This window comes from Sesamum indicum, linkage group LG9 (genome assembly GCF_000512975.1).
Source record: "Sesamum indicum cultivar Zhongzhi No. 13 linkage group LG9, S_indicum_v1.0, whole genome shotgun sequence".
NCBI lineage: Eukaryota > Viridiplantae > Streptophyta > Magnoliopsida > Lamiales > Pedaliaceae > Sesamum > Sesamum indicum.
The window spans coordinates 8,334,411-8,340,955 of NC_026153.1; positions in this window are offsets into that span (position 1 = coordinate 8,334,411).

Below are 6,545 nucleotides of genomic sequence, written 5' to 3' on the forward strand. Positions count from 1 at the left end.
AAATTTAGAGGGTTCCAAAGGTTGAAACCTCGTTAAGAAAGAACCGGTTGAAAATGGGACAACGCTTGCAGCCAATTCAAGAAAACGATGAGGGTAAGACTTCCTTTCAAATTTGTATCTCTCGATTTTTCTTGTTCATTCTAGGTATTTTATTTATTGTACACCAAATTCTCATAAGATCAAGGGTACACCTCTTGATTGGATTTTTTATGCTTTAATTCGATAATATTTTATTATTTGTGCTTCAGCAGCGCTTTCCCGGCCGACCCACTTGTTTCACCCCTACCCATTAGAGTGGGGGGAACTAAATGATGCCCCAAAAAATACAAGGCCAAAAAACGAGCAATGCATAAGGAAACCCAAAAAGGATTTAAGGTTGCAAGTGGCCCAAGAGGAAACATATCTAAGCCCCCAACCTGCAGAGGAGGTATATTAAGTGAAAAGGCCTACAGAAGCTCCAGGAGAGTGGCAAGGCTTGCGGGGGGCCTAAGGGCTACATACATGGTGGCCAGGTCAGTACTACCCTTCTTGTGAGTTGTTCGGTTGAAGCTTGGCCGTGTGTGAATGGGATGTCTCCAATGGCCACCATGCTTGTAGCCCCCGCAAGCTTCCTAGGTCTCCATGAGCCTTCGTAGGCTTTTTAACTTAATTGACCTCCTCTATTTATTGGGGGCTTAGATGTTTTACCCCTTTGGCCACTTGCAACCTTAAATCCGTCTTGGGCTTCCTTCCAGTTGGGCTCTTTCTTAGGCCTTGTATTGTTTTGGGGCATCATTCACTTCCCCTACTCTAATGGGTAGGGGCCCAACACCACCTCATTGTGAAGGATGCCCGATATCTGGGAAGGTTGTTTGACCTATCTCAACCACTCTCTAGGAATGCCAGGGGCTTTGTTCCAAGAAAAAAATCCTACTTGTTTGGGGGTTAAGTCCCCAATAGTCAGAAATCCTAGTTTAAGGACGAGAAGATCCCTTTAGTAGATGAAATTTATTGTCTTCAATAACTACCCTCCCAAGTCCCAAGGAGACTGGATTCGTCTAGCTGGTAGGGGATAAGGGCTATAAAAAGGGCTCCTCTCCCCTCGATAGGAGGTAACACTCTCAACATTTGCATGCACTTTTAGCCTATCATTTAAACATTCTAGCATAGATTCATTACTGGTTATTAAGCTTCTTGTTTCTAATTATTATTCTTATAACTGACTTCGGCATTAGAGTGCTAACTTGTTTTTTGCAGGCTCCCTTCCCAAACATTGTCAAATCTAAGCCCAAAGATCCCAAACATTGAACTTACTTGAACGAGCGATTTTTTTGTAGCAACAAAATTATTAATCTAATAATGTAGATGTGCATAAACATGGGTTGGCCCAAAAAGACCCAAGTAGTCTAAAAAGAAGAAAAAAATGCATGGCCTTTGTTGCCCCACAGGGGCCCCAGTTCAGGAGAGGACCCAAGAGACCCAGGGGGACCGACAGGCCCCCACAGAAAATAAATTGGCTAAAATCCGAGAGTGCCATAATCCAAGAAGGCCTTACAGGCCCACAAGGAAGTTTAAGGACTTGAAATCCCTCAGCTAAGTCAAACGTCCTCTACAAAGCGCCCATGGGGGACCTAGGTGGCAGCCACACAGGACCTCTGGAGATCTCCTCATAGAATCAGATAAGGACCAACAGCCTTTAGGGGATATGTGGGGCACCAGGGAAAAGTACTATAAATCCAAACATACTTGAGGTCCAACTGGGAGAAGGCTCCTCAACCACCTTGCACAAAAATCGAGAAGAAACCTTTACCCCCAAAAGATACGCAGCAGACTCCAACACTCCCCCCAAATTTGAGGAAGATCCTCTAGTTGTCCCTCGAGTCAAAGGGGAATCAGTCTGTGCTGGGGACTCGGTACCAAATCTGAGGGGGATCATTATCCAATAATTTTGAGGTCATGCTCCCCCAAATTTGAACCTTCTCCAACAACCTTGTGGTCGCCAATAAATAGAGAGTTCTCTCAGTGGAAGAAGGGGACACATTAACACATTCATATATTTTTTTATTTGTTTTACACTTTTTGAGCCTACCTACTACAATTGTTACCTTTTTGCTACCATGTTAACCTAAAGGAGCATTATAATTTTGTACTTAAAACTGTGACTCCGTATAAATCTCTTTATTGTACATACAATCAAGGAATAACACTGTCTTCCTCACTCATTTGACCATTTTTACCTTCTAACACTTATTTCACCACTTCCCACTCCATGTAGATCGAGCACCGCATTGTTTGATTGTATCATCTATTCCATACGTGTGTTTTTTACATGCATCATTGGCACCATCTATGGGAACACAGAATTAAGACGTGAGAACAATGGAAGCTACAATAGTTGGAGCTACCACCACCTCGGATGACTCCACCAGAAGGACGGTCCCCCTTAGGTTGGAGGACTTCCAACGGACCATTACTACCTCTGTTCAGGGCCCAGCTTCATTACCTAATGCCAATGTCCCTACTAAACTAATTTTTAATGTGCAAGGAACCTTGCGACAGGACATCCCTTCGGGAAGAAGGTGGGAGCACCCTCCCCCACAAAAAGGTGCCCCTAGGGACTAGAGGGCGCACATTGATAATTTTCAGCAATACCTCTTATACCTGCAGAAGCGTGTCCTTAGAGTCCCCAAGGCGGCCAGAAGGGCACTCCCTTCAGTGAAGAAATTATGGCAGGCAAACTTTCCCTCAATTAGAAGGAACCCAACCTATCAGAGTACGACGGGAGCACGGATCCTTAGGAGCACCTGTCATGCTTCGAGAAGGTTGCCCTTATCCACCGCTATACCACTAGGGTCAAGTGAGATGTGTTTCTAACCACCTTTACATGATCGGTCGAACAGTGGTTCAACCATTGCCCCTAGGATCAATCCAATCGTTTGGAGAATTTTGCTCTCTTTCCACGCTAATTTACCAGCAGTAAACAACGTAAAAAGACAATCATGATTCTTTTTTCCTACTTCTTAAAAGAATGAGAATCACTGGGAGAGTATTTTCAAAGTTTTAACTTGGAGACCTTAAAGGTCCCCACTACTACATTGGATGTACTAACCTGTGTTTAGGATTACAAGATTGGGACTTCTTCAAGTCCTTAACTAAGAAGCCCCTTCCAATTTTTACAATCTCCTAGCCCGAAATGAACAATACAATAATTTGGAGGGTGCTAGTGTCGCCTTAGGGGGGACACTAGCACGTAGACTACACCAAGCTCTGAATACTCATTCCCCCTATAATAATCTTAAAAAGATTTTTCCTATTGATACCAGTAGATACTAGAAAGGTTGAAAATCGCACCTCAAGAGACATAACGGCCCCCATGAGTAAATAAAAGTATTTACGTGTGTACAAAATGTACAAAACAAAAGACCTACGCCTAAAACTCTAAAAATACGGAAGTCAACGTCTATCGGCGAAGGTTGCATGGCCGAATGTGCATCAAGGGTGCCGAGAGTGCAGGCGGCCCTTGACATTCCCCCCCACCTAAGATGGCGACATCCTCCGTGCATCGGAAGCATTATAAGCTTCAACAGGAGGTTGGAACGCCTTAAGGTTCGTCACCCGCTCCCAAGTGTTCTGCTCGTTGTTGCATCCTTCCATTTCACCAAGTACTCTATATGATTGCACTTTGCGGTACTCGTAACTCGATGATTCAGGATCGCTTTAGTCACCTTCTCCTTCGTCTTCATCAATTCAAGTTTCGAGCAGCTGGGCTAACTTCGGTTGAGTCATGAAATGGCTCATTGCAATGTTGTCCGTCTTGACCACGATGGGAAAGCTTAACAAATAATGTTGCTATTGTCTAAGGCAATGAACTATGGCAAGCAACTCCTTTTCGTGCACTGAATAGCATCACGTACGTCTTTTAGCTTCCTGCTCTCAAAGGCAACTGGGTGGCTATCTTGCATTAGGGCCCCTCCTAGTGTGAAGTTTGAAGCATCGGTCTCCACCACAAAAGGTTTCGACATATCTGGTAAAACCAACACAGGATCTGTCATCATCGCTATCTTCAAGGTGTCAAAGGCTACTTGGCATTCGAGTGTCCAATTCCAAGTCACGGTATTCTTCAATAAGTATGTCATGGGCCATGCTATATCGCAGTAGCCCTTCACAAAACGCATATAATAATTCGCCAAGTCAAGATATGAACGCAAGTCATGAACATCACTCGTGGTTGCCACTCCTCGATAGCCTAAACTTTCTTGGGGTCCATCTGAATACGTCCTCTCTCCACATTGTGCCCCAAGAAATTGATAATCTCCTGAGCAAACGAGTATTTCGACACCTTCACATATAACTCGTTCTCACGGAGTCTCGCTAGAACCTGCCACAGATGCTCAACGTGCTCGACCAAGGTCCTACTTTAGATAATAATATCGTCCTAGTACACCACTACAAATTCATCAAGAAAACCATGGAATACCTGGTTCATTAGAGTGTTGAAGATTGCGGAAGGATTCATCAGGCCGAAAGGCATGACAAGAAACTCGAAAGATCCATACCAGGTGACTACTGTCATCTTCGCCCATCGCCCTCCTTGATTCGGATCTGACGGTAGCTCGATCTCAAGTCTATCTTCGTGAAATATTTCGCCCGACTTATACAATCCAAGTAGTCCACCACCAGTGGTATGGGATATTTGTTCTTCATAATGATTTTATTTAGTGCCTGATAGTCAGAACACATAAGTAGGGAGTCGTCGACTTTCTTCTGGAATAGAATCGGCGCTCCATACGGCGACTTAGCAAGTTTGATAATGCCTCTCTTTAACATGTCCTTCGACTTCTTCCTAACCTCCACAAGCTTAGGTTACGACATTCTATACGGTGCCCTAGTGTGAGGCTTCGTGCCAGGCACCAACTCGATTTCGTGATCCACTGCCCTCTACGGCGTTAGCTTCCCAGGCAGCTCGTTAGACATCATGTCCTCGAATTCTTTAACAAGTTCTTCATTACGGCAGGAATAGGCCCCCATGCCTGCTCGATTTCTTCAAAGTAAAGAGTGCACAAGTAGGATGGTTCGTTCCGCCAGCACCCCTTCTCAAACTGCATAGCTGATAGATTTTTCTCGCCAGTCCACATGGCCAATTTGGGGATGATACAAGATTTAGTCCCCAACATCATCAGTGAATCAGCATGTGGTAAAATCACGGTACGTATGTCTCGCAAAAACTCAAGCCCAAGGATGAGCTTGAAATCGTCCATCACCATGATAAAAAGGTTGGTCTTGCCCTCAAAAGGACCAATCTTAATCAGCACAGATTGGCCATTCCAAAAATAGTTCTACGGCCAAGTTAATCACCTTCAACCACCCAACTCCCTACTCTAGCACGAGCCCAAGTCTCTCTACTTTGGTGCTCGCAAGGTAGTTTTAGGTAGTTCCAGTATCAATAATGGCACGGATGAGCTTGCCATGAATCTTCACATCAACTCTTTCTTTTTAGGATTTCAGGGTGTGTTTCTTCTTCAGGATGGCTCCTAATTAGAGCCAGAACAGTCTTCCTAGCCCAAGGTGGCACGGTCTTCTTCGCCTCCATCCAATGAGACAACGTGTTGCACCATTGAGAGATGGCACCCAAGCTGTCGTCGTTTTCCTCCAAATTATTCTCGCTACTTGCAAATGCTCGTGGCTCCATAGGCTTTGCAGGAAACGTCTTGTCAATAAATGTCGCCAACGCATTCAGCAATTGTTTCTTTGGGCAGTCTTGATATCTATGTGGGTCATCTCAAGGAATCATCCATTGCTCTTCTGCTACACCCCTTGCTTGTTCTCCTGGGGCTTGTTCCTGTTTGAACTGTCCTATAAACTACTCTGTGCATGGGCCTTTCGATCTCTCCCACCTCTATTGGAGTTACTCCTGAACGATTTTGCCCCACTCGGCTTATTCTGTATAGGGTTAGAAATCATCTACCTTCCCTAAATCAGTCACCCGTTGACAATGCAGCTTAAGACGCACCCACGGTTTTAGGCTCTCTATGAAGGTGAAGAGCTTGTCCTTCTCCGATTTGTCTCAGATATCCAGCATCAGCGCCTAGAAGGCTTTCATATAATCTCGCATGAAACCTATATGCTCCAACTTCCGCAATGCCCGTCTGGCATTATACTCCACGTTCTCCGGGAAGAATTTCTATCAAATAGCTTCCAGAAAAAAGGCCCAAGTATTTATTCGCACTTGGTTGGCCTCAATTTTAGCATATTTGGTGTGCCACCCAGTTTGGCATCACTCGTTAAATACATCGTCGCAGTTGACACCTTCCTCGCCTCGTTCTCCATGTTCGCAGCAAGGAAGTATTGCTTGATGTCTAAGAGGAAGTTCTCAACCTCCTTCACGTCAAGAGCACCACCATAGGCCTTCAGTTCAGGAATCCGAAGCCTAGAACTAGGATCATAAGCAACAACAGGGGCGTTACACACCGCATGTTGGAGCAAACTTATCTATATAGACATCTATTCCATTTTCACTCCTCATATCAGTAATGCCACCACCTCCAAAGGTACTAGCCATTTCTTAG